Genomic DNA, 13,243 nt, shown 5'->3' with positions numbered 1-13,243 from the left:
CCATTCAGGGAGTGTTTCCCTCTCAGTCTGCAGCAGGGAGTGCTGTATTCCCCCTCCACCCAGGCTTGGGGACTGTCTATGCCATGTGATGTATTCATCTCTTAGCAAGAACCCTGTGAAGCTTCCTTTGAGAAGGTGCCATCAAGTCTCACCTTTTCTCTTGAAAGGCTTAAGGTCCAGGCAGACAGTCTCTAGAATCAATTCAACTGGCAGAATGGGGATCTATTTACCATGCAGCAGAGCTACTTTGTGCGGTCTCCTCCCATCTTAGGAAATTAATTACAATATATTGCGCCCCCCCCCCCTTTGCAGCTGCTCCTGTTCTAGGGGTGTTTTTTTTACAGGTTTGTATGTGCCTGGCAGTGAGCTTATTGTATTTCCTCTGGAAATAGAAAGCACATCAGAAAGTTATATTATAACTTAAAAAACAAAGCAAAAAACCCCCTCAAGGTGAGAATATCGCTCTTCAAAATGGATGGAGATGAGCGACTACATTAGTGCATGTCACAGGTCAATTCTAAGGTAACTTTCTCTAGGCTTAGAGTAATTGCTTAAATTTGCACTTTAACCTCACTGTCTTGCTAGACTCCTTTGAAAATGCAAGTCCTTAAACTATTCTGGTATAGCTAAGGCAGTACAGCCCTCTGGGTTGATGTTGTTATTGGTATAAAGCTTTGCTATACCTATTCTTGCATGGGAAGAGAAATAAGCTTTATCAGTAGATGGCATCTTTATATTATGTGACAGGGTCAGGCCAGATGGCTATAGGAGAGTAATTTTTTTTTTTTTGAAGCAAAAAAGGTATTTTTTTATTTGCATAACACACTTACAAAAAACAAAACAAAACAAAAGCATATGCAATGTGTAACACAGCAACCAATCACAATTGTTTTCTCATTAGCTTCAGGGGAGGGAAGTGTTCTAGCTTGCCTGGGCCCAGAGTGGGGGGCTTCCTTGACTCTCGGGGGTCTTCCACCCTTCCGAGTTACCTGGTGGTCCAGAGCGAGGGGGCTTCATCGACTGTCAAGGTCTGCCACCCCCTCGAGTTACCTAGCGCCACGCCCGAGTGTCACCAACAATTCCCTCCTCTGAAAGCACCCAACAAAAGGGGCAGGCTGTGGGGTGGACAACCCGGGGGGAGACACGTGCACCCATGTGTGAAAGGACCCCTCTAAGGTAGTGGTGCCCACAGCAGCAATGGCTGGGGCTGGGGTCCCTTACTCTCTCCCCCAATCAAAGGATCAAAACAAAGGGAGCCGGACGGGGACACCGAGCAGAGAGCCTCGGACAGCACCCACCACTCCTCAAAAGCATCAAGGGAGTCGGTGGACGCCGCCCAGAGGAACTCTGCCCGGATACGTGAATGGACCGAGGATCGGAAAACGGCCCCACAGTCACAGGAAACTCCATCGGCCAACCTCCTCTCTCTGGTTTTATAAATGGCTGTTTTAGCCAGGGCCAGGAGGAGGTTAACTAGGAGATCCCGCGACTTTGTGAGGCCACGGACGGGGAGTGCATAAATAAAAAGGTGAGGGGAAAAATGCAACCAAAAACGTAATAAAAGATTTGAGAGGAGCCGGAACAGGAGCTGCAGCCTGGCGCACTCCAAATATACGTGTGCCAGGGTTTCCCACACACCGCAAAAGGGACAAGTATCTGGGATGGGGTTGAACCGCGCCAAGTACGTGCCCCTGCTCACAGCTCCATGAAGGAGCCGCCAACTGATGTCCCCGACGGGCCTTGGAACCAAGGTGGAATACAGGCTGGCCCACCGGGGCTGCTCACCCTCCAAAGGTGGCAGAAGGTCTCGCCACTTTGTGTCGGGGCGGGACACTAGGGTGAGGGCGTGAAGGGTGTGGAGCACAAACGTGTATAGATGTTTCCTTGGCGCGGTTTGGAAGCGTACCGGCTGCAATTCATGCAGCCGGCTCGCCGTAAAGGGGTGAAGGGGTCGATTGGGTCTACGGGGCAGGGGTCCAATTAAAAGGTCTGGCGGGCCTGGGGTAGAGGGTGGACGGGGCGTGCCCTTGAGCAGGACCCGATCGAGGTAAACTCTAGCAGCAGGCGGCAAAGTGGCCTTCACCTCCTGAAGTACGCGCCGGGGGGTATGAGGTCTGGAGAGCGCCGAGCGCCAAGTGAGCGTCAGGGGATCCAGCCAGTCTCCCCGGTCGTAGTCCAGGAGGTCTCCGACTCTCGTGACTTCTGCCAGGATTAAGCTCTGGCACACCGAGCAGGACTCTGCCACCTGCATACGGAGCTGGGGGTTGTGTAGCAGGGGCTCCGCGAGGAGATCTGCCCCCTCGGTGGCTGCCACGGATCTGGTTGTTAAAAACCGTTTCCAAGTCCGGAGGAGGTCCTGGTAGAAGACCGGCAGCCTGGAGAGGTCTCACGGAAGACCTCCCGGACAGAGATAAAAGAGCTGCCAGTCGTATCGGAGCCCTCGGATGCGGCGCAGGATGGCGTGCGCCAATATGCTCCACGCCGAACTGCCTGCACTATAAAGGAGCCTCTGTAGGGCCTGGAGGCGGAAGACGCAGACCTGAGTGTGCAGACACTTCAGGCCCTGTCCTCCTTCCTTTAGAGCTAGATGAAGAATCCCTAGAGGGGCACAGTGCATTCCTGACCAAAAGAACTCCAGAATCGATGTCCGGAGGTTGGTCAGGAAACCAGGGGCTGGGACCAGGGTGTTGAGCCGGTACCAGAGCTTGGACAGGACTAGTTGATTAGGCACCAGCGCTCTCCCACGAAGGGAGAGACATCGGAGTAGTCCCGTCCATTTCCGGAGCTGCTCTATCACCCCGCCCTCTAAATTTTCCCAGTTCTCCGGCGGAGAGGGATGCGTGGCAGAAAGGTAAACGCCGAGGTAGACCAGCGGACCCGTGCTCCACTGGATGGTCTGAAGCGCGGGTGGGAGGGAGCTCGCCTGCCACCAGTCTCCTACCGCCAAGCCAGAGCTCTTGACCCAGTTGACCCTGGCAGAGGAGGCTGCCGAATAGATGGCCTGGCAAGCCTCCACCCGCGCCAAGTCGCCTGAGTCTTGGACCATGAGGAGCACGTCATCAGCATACGCCGACAGGACCAGCCGCAGCTCCGGCTCCCGCAGCACCAACCCTGTCAACCTCCTGCGGAGGAAGCAGAGGAAGGGCTCGATCGCCAGAGTGTACAGCTGGCCTGAGAGGGGGCACCCCTGCTGTACTCCTCGCCCGAAGCTGACCGGTTTGGTCAGGGTCCAGTTGAGCTTAACCAGACACTCTGCGGAGGCATACAGCACCCGGAGAAAACCCACAAACTGGGGTCCAAAGCCAAACGCTCACAGAGTGTTCAGGAGGTACTATCGAACGCCTTCTCCTGATCTAGGTACAGGAGAGCGAACAACAGACCGTCTCTAAGCCCAAGTTCCAAAAGGTCCCGAACTAGGAAACAGAACTAGAAATAGGTTATCAAAGATACTGCGGTCCGGGATGGTGTAGGTCTGGTCTGGGTGGATCACGTCTGCCAGCACAGACCCTAGCTGCAGCGAGATTGCTTTCGCTACGATTTTGTAGTCCGTGCTGAGGAGCGAGACGGGACGCCAATTTCGTAAATTGCGGAGGTCCTCCTTCTTCGGCAGTAAGGCGAGCACAGCTCGCCTGCACGAAAGAGAGAGGACCCCGCTCTGCAAAGACTGGGCCCAGACGGTGACTAGGTCTGGGCCAAGGACGTCCCAAAACACGCAGTAGAACTCCACGGTCAGGGTGTAGTCGCAGCAGAAAAGCCTGGCGCGCACCTTCCCCAGGTCTCACCATTGTGGCGCCAAGGGAAAGGCACACCGCTGCCCTCGCCAGGCCAGCCAGAATTCCCGGAAGGATGTCATGAAGCCTCATCCTCCAACAGGCTGTTGTTAAAATGCCAGTAGGCCGGCCCTGGCCTCTCCGCACAGAGGGAGGCTGTCACGGAGGCTAGATGATAGTCAGAAAATGGGGCTAGCCGAATGCTGGAGGAGTGGGCTCGTGAGAGATGGAAGCGTGATAAATAAATGCGGTCCAACCAGGAGTGGCTCGACCGATGGGCTTCCACCGGACAAAGGTGAACGTGGAAGTGTCATCCGGGTGGTGGTCGCGCCAGATGTCCACTAGGGAGTGATGTTGGACTATCTCCTGGAGGGTGTCCGTGGTGGCCGGGCTCTGCTCGGTCCCCGAGCGGTCCTGTTCCTCGAGGGTGGTATTAAAGTTCCCTCCCAGGACCAGGCACTCGTGAGAATCTAAGATGCAGAGGAAGGCGGACGCCTGCTGGTAGAATTGCAGCCGCTCCGGGCCCTATGTCGGGGCATAGACGTTAACGAGGTTAACCACGAGCCCCTCCATACAGGCCTGGAGAGGCAGCAGGCGACCGGGCATGGCCTCAGCGACCCCTAGCACCTCAGGCCATAGGTCAGGGGAGAACAGGGTCACCACTCCAGCCTGTCAAACCATGGCATGGCTAAAGTAGACCCTGTCCCCCCACTCCAGCCGTCAACTGTCTTCAGCAGTCGGGTCCGTATGGGTCTCCTGCAGGAAAACCACAGAGTACCCTCCCTCCTGAAGGAAGGGGAGCACCTGGGACCTGAGGAGAGCCAACCTACAACCCTGGGTGTTCAACGTTGTGATGGTGAGAGGTGTCATGGGGAGGGTCGGGGGGGTCCTCACTGGCAGGGACGCTCGCATCTCCCAGCGGGCCACGCAGCAGTCCGTGACCCATCCTGTAGGTGAGTAATTGTTCACGGAAGACGCGGACCCGCCAGTAGGCCGCGGCATCCTGCTTCCCTGTCCCTTTACCTTCCCCCATGAGTGCCCTTGTGGCCCGGAAGATTTGAGAAAAGTCCCCCCATTGCTGGAGAGCAAGTTGTACCTTGTTGCGGGAGCCACGGACATCCTCTAAAAACTTCCGCAGCTCTCCTCGCAGCTCATGGGGGGGGTGGGGTTACGGTTTCCCGTTGTTCCCCGGCGGAGCCCTTGGTGCAGCCCTGTGGTCCACTAAAATGGATAAGCAGGGTGCAGACCCCCGACGGGGTGCCTGATGGGCTGGAGCTTCTAGGCCCGCCTCAAGCTCTGGGGCGATAGGGGGCAGTGGAGGGAAAATAGCAGCTCCTAATTGGTCGGGGCAGGAAAACATAAAGGCCGCTCCCTGGGGGTCATCAGTTGGGAAAGGGAAGGAGACAGCCCCGAGGTCAGCAATGATATTGCAGGAGGTAAATTGGATAGGGGTAGGGGCAGGGGCAGGGGCAGAGGCGAGGTTCTGGGTTTTGGGAGGCAGGCAGCTGGATGGTGGCGCCTCCCAATCAGTCTCAAGGGTTAAGGGGGTGGGGAGGGAGGTCTCAGTGACACTGGGCGCGCGCTCTGTGGTGGATTTAGCGGCCACAGGATCAGGAGATGGATTATCTTCTGTAGGGCCCCTGCCCGGGAAGGAAGTCGATTGCTCTGCACCAATAGGGGGTGCCCCTGGCGACTCATGCCCTGGCCGCGTGGCGCCGGCTGTCACCTGAGCAGGCTCGGTGGTCGTCAGCAAGGTGCCATCAGTGGCCGGGTCGATGGAGAAGTCCAGGGGCTCCTCGGAGGTGGGAGCAGAAACAGCAGTTGGGGGAGGGAGCATGGGGAAAAGAGGGGTGGAGATCAAGATTTGCTGGCAAAAGGTCATCCTCCTCCTGGGTGACCGGGGTCAGATCTAAGGCCTTGATCTCCTCGAACATGGAGGAGAGGACACTTTCCACCGCCCCGGGGTTCTCCCCGCCAGCACCCGCCACGACGGTTACCTCGGGGTTCACGGGGGCTTCAGGTAGCATCAGGACAGAAGGGGCTTCCTCAAGGGTCTCGGAGCGGAGGGTCTCCCGTGGAGGGGAGACACTACCCTCCGGTGCTGCCACGTCTTTCCCGGCTGACACAGGTGGATGGGACGCACTCGTGGGCAAAGCGGAAGGTTCGGCATTGGTGCCCCCCTTCCTGGTCTTCCGGGGGGCCTCCGCCTCGGGTGGATGAGGCGGCGCTCGAGCCTTCCGCTTGCCTCGCTTCCCCTGGACTAGGGCCCAGCCCTCCATGGCATCATCTGGGGGCTGGGTAGCAGGGGTCGTGTCAGGGGGTAAAGGCGATGGCTCAGGAACTTGAGGGGGGAACGGTGGGGCAACATAGGGAGGGAGGATTCTCCCTGGGGCAGGCTCTCTCCTATGCCTGCTGGTATCTCTGCCACACCCTCCTCCATAGGCTCCGCTAGATTGTCAGCAGCGAGGGCGGGGCTCTCTCGCTTGTCTGGACATTGTAGGGGAGGTGCCCCTTGGGCCTGAGCGGGAATAGCGGTGGTCCGAAGAGGAGAGGGGGCAGGTTCGGGTACCGGGTGGCCAGGGGTGTCGGCAATGACGGGGCCGATGTCCTGCCGGGTCTCGGGGATCCCAGGTGCCCCTCTTTGCCAGGCTAAGGGGCAGTCCCTCCGGACATGCCCCGACGCCCAGCAGAGGTAGCACCGGGCCTCCCCCATGGAAAAGTACACCCGGTAACAGGCCCCCTGGTGGGGGACTAGGAAGGACCCTTCGAGTGCCACTCCGTCACGCGCCGCTGACGACAGTAAAAGTTGCACTTGGCGGCGGAAGGAAAAAATGTGACGGAGGGTGGGGTCCTTGCAGCCCCATGGGAGAGGGCTGATAACAGAAACAGGTTTCCCCAGGGTGGAAAGGGCGGGTAGCAGGGCAGCATTGAGGAAAAGGAGGGACAGAGGTCAGGACCAGGCAGACGCCCAGGTTCTCCAGCGGCTCTAGGGGGACAAACATCCCCCCCGCACTGCCAGGCCCCTCTCCACCGCTTCCTGGGCGGCAGCCTCCGATGCTAAGAAGAAAACGACCTTCCCGTACATTTTGGAGGCCGCCACAATGGCCGAGGGCCCCACACCCTCGCCAACGCCCGCATGTAGGTCTCCACGTGGGCGAGGCGGGCACCAGGAGGTATCAGACACTGTGCTTCTTTGTCATGGTGGGAAAGGGGCTCTGGCTGCTATTGATGATGGCGGAGGTGGTGGGCAGGAGAGATGACGAGGCGGCAGGCGGGGGGCTGCTGCCGCCCGGGCATACATCCTGGGGGCTGAGGGAGGGACATCCGCAGGGCTGGTGAGGGGGCAGCGGGGCAGGACGCCGTGGTCGGTGGTGGGGCCGCAGCAGTGGGGGTGGCCCCTGCCATGGAGGGCCTGGTGGTTTTAGCGGGGCCAATCCCCTTCTTCTTGCCCTGGCCTTTCCCGCCGGCTGGGGGGATTTCCCTAGAGTCTGGAGAGGCGATGGGCATGGCAGCAGCGGAGGTCACCTCAGTGCCCTCCATTGCCAATGCCCCAGCGGGGGCGGTGGCAGGTGATTAACAGGAGTTGGGTCAGGTAGAAAGGGACAAGCTGTGGGGTGGACAATTCGGGGGGGGGCACATTAACCACCGTACGCTTGTCCAGAGAGTCCTATTTGGTTGGCTGGTGCTTTTGGCCCATGCGGTGGAGTCAGGGCGAGCAGCTGGGTCCAGAGGCAGATGTTGGACAGCCAGCAAAGATGGTGGAGTGGGGGGTAAAGATCATAGTGTGGGGGTTGGGAGCACACAGATGGATCGGGGGGCAGCTCCGTGCCACACCCCCTGTGTCCCTACAAATACAGTTAAGACATAGTCAAGGCCTCCCCTCACACGAGAACACAGTTAGAAAGTTACTCAGTCTTAGGCCCCCTCCACGGCGATTTGTAGATTCCCCGGGCGGTGTTCCTCCGGTGGACGGCTGTTTTTCTGTCTGTTTCGGGCTTTCTTTTTTGCATTTCAGAAATGCCGGAGCATGTGATAAGAGTCCTCTTGACCGGAGATGGGTCCGCAGACAAACAGCAAGGGGCTGGGTCTGGGGGCTGGGTCCGCAGACAAACAGCAAGCGGCTGGGTCTGGGGGCTGGGTCCGGGGGCTGGGTCCTTCCACTCCCCCTCTCTGGGGAAGCGGGCCTGCAGGCCCCCCCCCCTCTCGGTTGGGGGGGGGGGGAGTTTCAGCTGGAGCGGCAGCAGCGTCCGAGGGCGGGCAGGTGGGGTGCTAACAGCCGGCCGGCAGCCGGCGAGTACTCTAGCAACAGCAGAGAAAGAAAAAAAAACAACGAAAAGAAAGAGGGAAAGCATCTGGCCCGGTCGGGGGGGAAGCCGAAAGCAGGGGCAAAAAGCAAGGAAAACCCAGGCCAGAGGACAGCAGCAGAAGAGCAGGCTAAGTAGGTCCCTTTTTCCTGGGTAAGGTAACAGGGAATGTTTTTTTTTTTTTTTTTTTTTTTTTTTTTTTAAAACAGAAAGGAAATTTATTTGTAACAATTACAGAGAATACAAGAGGAGAAAGAAAAACTTAGTAACAAAACAACGCAATCAAGAGATATAACACAACAGCTTTCAGGAGGGAGAGGTGTTCAGGTTAGCCCGGGCCCAGAGCGGGGGGGCTTCCTCGGCACTCGTGGTCTTCCACCCTCCTGAGTTACCTGGTGGCCTAGAGCGGGGGGGCTTCCTCGACACTCGTGGTCTTCCACCCTCTCGAGTTACCTAGTGCCGCGCCCAGGGTCACCGACCCTCCCTCTCCTGAGAGTGCCCAACAAAATGGGCACGGCTGCGGGGTGGGTGGTTGGGAGGGAGGGGGGGTACACCCATGTATTATAGGACCCCTCCTAGAAAACAATAATAATGGTATTCACAGCAACTAACGGCTGTGACTGGCGGCTCTCGCTCTTTCCCTCAATCAGAGGGTCAGACGGAGAGAACCGGACGGGGTCACCGAGCAGAGAACCCCGGACAGCGCCCACCGCTCCTCGAAGGTGTCAAGGGAGTCGGTGGACGTTGCCCAGAGGAACTCCGCCCGGATACGTGAATGTACTGAGAGCCGGAAAACGGCCTCGCAATCGCAGGACGCCTCATGAGCCAACCTCCGCTCTCTGGTCTTATAAATGGCTGTTTTAGCCAAGGCTGGGAGGAGGCTAACTAGGAGATCCCGCGACTTGGTGGGGCCACGGATGGGGAGTGTATAGATAAAGAGGTGGGGGGAGAAATGAAGCCAAAAGCGCAAAAGAATATTTGTGAGGAGCCGAAAAAGAGGCTGCAATCTGGCACACTCTAAATAGACGTGCGCCAGGGTTTCCCTCACATTGCAAAAAGGGCAAGTCTCCGGAAGGGAGGTAAAACGTGTCAAAAACACGCCCGTGCTCACAGCCCCGTGAAGGAGCCGCCAACTGATGTCCCCGACGGGCCTCGGGACCAAGGTGGAGTACAGGCTGGCCCACCGAGGTTGCTCGCCCTCCAAAGGTGGTAAGAGATCTCGCCACTTTGTATCGGGGCGGGACACCAGGGTGCGGGCATGAAGGGTATGGAGCGTGAGTGTATATAAATATTTCCGTGATGCAACTTGAAAACCGACCGGTTGCAGTTCATGCAGCCGGCTCGCAGTGAAAGGATGAGGGGTGTGTTGGGATCGGCAGGGTAGGGGCCCGATGGAAAGGTCCGGCGGGCCTGGGGTAAGGGATGGGCGGGGCGCGCCCTCGCACAAGGCTCGGCTAACATAAGCCCGAGCGGCGGGGGTCAAAGCGGCCTCCACCTCCTGAAGCACGCGCCGGGGGGTGCGAAGGCTGGAGAGCCCCATGCGTCGAGCGAGCGTCAGGGGATCCAGCCAGTCCCCCCGGTCGTAGTCCAGGAGGTCCCCGACCCTCGTAACTCCCGCCAGGACCAACCTCTGGCGCACCGTGCGGGACTCCGCCGCCTGCACACAAAGTTGGGGGTTGTGTAGCAGGGGCTCCGTGAGGAGATCTGCCCCCACGATGGCCGCCACGGACCTGGTCGTTGAGAACAGTTTCCAGGCCCGGAGGAGGTCCTGGTAGAAATCCGGTAGCCCAGAGAGGTCTCGCGGAAAACCTCTCGGACAAAGATAAAAGAGCTGTCGGTCATATCGGAGCCCATGGAAGCGGCGTAAAAAGGCATGCGCCAATATGCTCCACGTCGAACTACCTGCACTATAAAGGAGCCTCTGCAGGGCCTGGAGGCGGAAAACGCGGACCTGAGTGTACAGACACTTCAGGCCCTGCCCTCCTTCCTTCAGGGGCAAGTGGAGAACTCCAACAGGGGCCCAGTGCAATCCTGACCAAAAGAACTCCAGAATCAATCTCCGGAGGTGGGACAGGAAACCCGGGGCCGGGGCTAGGGTGTTGAGCCGGTACCAGAGCGTGGACAGGACTAGTTGGTTAAGCACCAGTGCTCTCCCCCGAAGGGAGAGACATCGGAGTAGCCTCGTCCATTTCCTGATCCGCTCAATCACGCCGCCTTCCAAATTTTGCCAGTTCTCCGGCGGAGAAGGGTGCGTGGCAGAAAGGTAAACGCCGAGATAGAGCAGAGGGCCGGCACTCCACCGGATGGTCTGAAGCGCGGGTGGGAGGGGGCTTACCTGCCGCCAGCCCCCCACCGCCAAGCCAGAGCTCTTGACCCAGTTGACTCGGGCGGAGGAGGCTGCCGAAAAGATGGCTTGGCATGCCTCCACTCGCGCCAAGTCGCCCGGGTCCTGGACCACGAGGAGGACGTCATCGGCGTACGCCGACAGGACCAGTCGCAGCTCCGGCTCCCGCAGCACCAACCCCGTCAACCTCCTGCGGAGGAGACAGAGGAAAGGCTCGATCGCCAGAGCGTACAGCTGGCCTGAGAGGGGACACCCCTGCCGCACCCCTCGCCCGAAGCTGACCGGTTCGGTCAGGGTCCAGTTGAGCCTAACCAGACACTCCGCGGAGGCGTACAGCACCCGGAGAAAACTCACAAACTGAGGTCCGAATCCAAACGCTCGCAGGGTGCTCAGGAGGTACCCATGATCTACCCTATCGAACGCCTTCTCTTGATCGAGAGACAGGAGGGCGAACGACAGACCGTCTCTCCGCCCGAGTTCCAAAAGGTCTCGGACTAAAAAGAGGTTGTCAAAAATGCTGCGACCCGGGACAGTATAGGTCTGGTCTGGGTGAATCACGTCCGCCATCACGGACCCTAGCCGCAGCGAGATTGCTTTCGCTATGATTTTGTAATCCGTGCTAAGGAGTGAGAGGGGACGCCAGTTTCGTAAATCGCGGAGGTCCCCCTTCTTCGGCAGCAAGGCGAGCACCGCTCGTCTGCACGAGAGAGGGAGGGCCCCGCTCTGCAAGGACTCAGCCCAGACAGTGACTAGGTCTGGGCCAAGGATGTCCCAGAACGCGCGGTAAAACTCCACGGTCAGCCCGTCCATGCCCGGAGATTTATTGGTGGGCATGCGACGGAGGGCGTCCGAGAACTCGGCCAGGGTGAGAGGCAGCTCTAGCCGGTCTCGGTCGCCCACGCTGACCGTGGGGAGTTCCTCCCAGAGCACCCCGCAAGCGCCAGGATCGGTCGGATCCGGGGAGAAAGGTTTGCGTAGAAGTCACGGGCCCTCCCACACATCTCCTCCGGATCCGTGAGGGGGGTACCGTCTTCCGCTAGAAGGCAGGTGACGTGTTTTTTGGCCCCCCTCGTTTTCTCCAGGGCGTAGAAGAAGCGGGAGCCGCGATCCATCTCCTGAAGGAGGCGGATGCGGGACCGGACAAAGGCACCTCGGGCCCGGTGGTCCTCGAGGGCTCGAAGTTCCTCCCGCTTCTCCCGGCACGCTCCGCAGAGGGACGGGTCCCCGGGGCTGGCGGCCAGGCGCCTCTCTAGCTCTAAGACCTCCCGTTCCAACTGCTCTATCGCCGCATTTCTCCGTCGGCTGGTGCCCCGAGTGTAGTTGCGGCAGAAGAGCTTGGCGCGTACCTTCCCTAAATCCCACCAGCGCCGCACCGAGGGAAAGGCACGCCACTGCTCCCGCCAGGCCAGCCAGAATTCCCGGAAGGATGTCATGAAGCCTCATCCTCCAACAGGCTGTTGTTAAAATGCCAGTAGGCCGGCCCTGGCCTCTCCGCACAGAGGGAGGCTGTCACGGAGGCTAGATGATAGTCAGAAAATGGGGCTAGCCGAATGCTGGAGGAGTGGGCTCGTGAGAGATGGAAGCGTGATAAATAAATGCGGTCCAACCAGGAGTGGCTCGACCGATGGGCTTCCACCGGACAAAGGTGAACGTGGAAGTGTCATCCGGGTGGTGGTCGCGCCAGATGTCCACTAGGGAGTGATGTTGGACTATCTCCTGGAGGGTGTCCGTGGTGGCCGGGCTCTGCTCGGTCCCCGAGCGGTCCTGTTCCTCGAGGGTGGTATTAAAGTTCCCTCCCAGGACCAGGCACTCGTGAGAATCTAAGATGCAGAGGAAGGCGGACGCCTGCTGGTAGAATTGCAGCCGCTCCGGGCCCTATGTCGGGGCATAGACGTTAACGAGGTTAACCACGAGCCCCTCCATACAGGCCTGGAGAGGCAGCAGGCGACCGGGCATGGCCTCAGCGACCCCTAGCACCTCAGGCCATAGGTCAGGGGAGAACAGGGTCACCACTCCAGCCTGTCAAACCATGGCATGGCTAAAGTAGACCCTGTCCCCCCACTCCAGCCGTCAACTGTCTTCAGCAGTCGGGTCCGTATGGGTCTCCTGCAGGAAAACCACAGAGTACCCTCCCTCCTGAAGGAAGGGGAGCACCTGGGACCTGAGGAGAGCCAACCTACAACCCTGGGTGTTCAACATTGTGATGGTGAGAGGTGTCATGGGGAGGGTCGGGGGGGTCCTCACTGGCAGGGACGCTCGCATCTCCCAGCGGGCCACGCAGCAGTCCGTGACCCATCCTGTAGGTGAGTAATTGTTCACGGAAGACGCGGACCCGCCAGTAGGCCGCGGCATCCTGCTTCCCTGTCCCTTTACCTTCCCCCATGAGTGCCCTTGTGGCCCGGAAGATTTGAGAAAAGTCCCCCCATTGCTGGAGAGCAAGTTGTACCTTGTTGCGGGAGCCACGGACATCCTCTAAAAACTTCCGCAGCTCTCCTCGCAGCTCATGGGGGGGGTGGGGTTACGGTTTCCCGTTGTTCCCCGGCGGAGCCCTTGGTGCAGCCCTGTGGTCCACTAAAATGGATAAGCAGGGTGCAGACCCCCGACGGGGTGCCTGATGGGCTGGAGCTTCTAGGCCCGCCTCAAGCTCTGGGGCGATAGGGGGCAGTGGAGGGAAAATAGCAGCTCCTAATTGGTCGGGGCAGGAAAACATAAAGGCCGCTCCCTGGGGGTCATCAGTTGGGAAAGGGAAGGAGACAGCCCCGAGGTCAGCAATGATATTGCAGGAGGTAAATTGGATAGGGGTAGGGGCAGGGGCAGGGGCAGAG

The sequence above is a fragment of the Lepidochelys kempii genome, chromosome 3, assembly GCF_965140285.1.
Source record: "Lepidochelys kempii isolate rLepKem1 chromosome 3, rLepKem1.hap1, whole genome shotgun sequence".
Lineage (NCBI taxonomy): Eukaryota > Metazoa > Chordata > Testudines > Cheloniidae > Lepidochelys > Lepidochelys kempii.
The sequence above is the reverse complement of the archived record's forward strand: the minus strand, read 5'-3'. Positions refer to the sequence as shown.